The sequence below is a fragment of the Apaloderma vittatum genome, unplaced genomic scaffold (assembly GCF_000703405.1).
Source record: "Apaloderma vittatum isolate BGI_N311 unplaced genomic scaffold, ASM70340v1 scaffold35185, whole genome shotgun sequence".
NCBI lineage: Eukaryota > Metazoa > Chordata > Aves > Trogoniformes > Trogonidae > Apaloderma > Apaloderma vittatum.
This window is the reverse complement of record NW_009718244.1, coordinates 1-236: the sequence shown is the minus strand read 5'-3', so window position 1 is coordinate 236 and position 236 is coordinate 1.

Genomic DNA, 236 nt, shown 5'->3' with positions numbered 1-236 from the left:
CCGGCCCCTGCCAGTGCACAAGTGGCAGCAGAGCAGAGACATGACCCCATCCCCAGATCCTTGGCAGAAGAAGCTGTCCAGAGCAGTCAGCCTCCCCCCAGCACCAGGCGCTGAGCCAACGTGGATGGGAGCTCCTCCACTGCTCTCCTGGCAGCGATGCCTCCCCAGGTGCCTCCTCCCGCATCCTGGGGCACATCTTGCAGCTGAACTCTGGCTTGGCCAATGATTAACAGTGG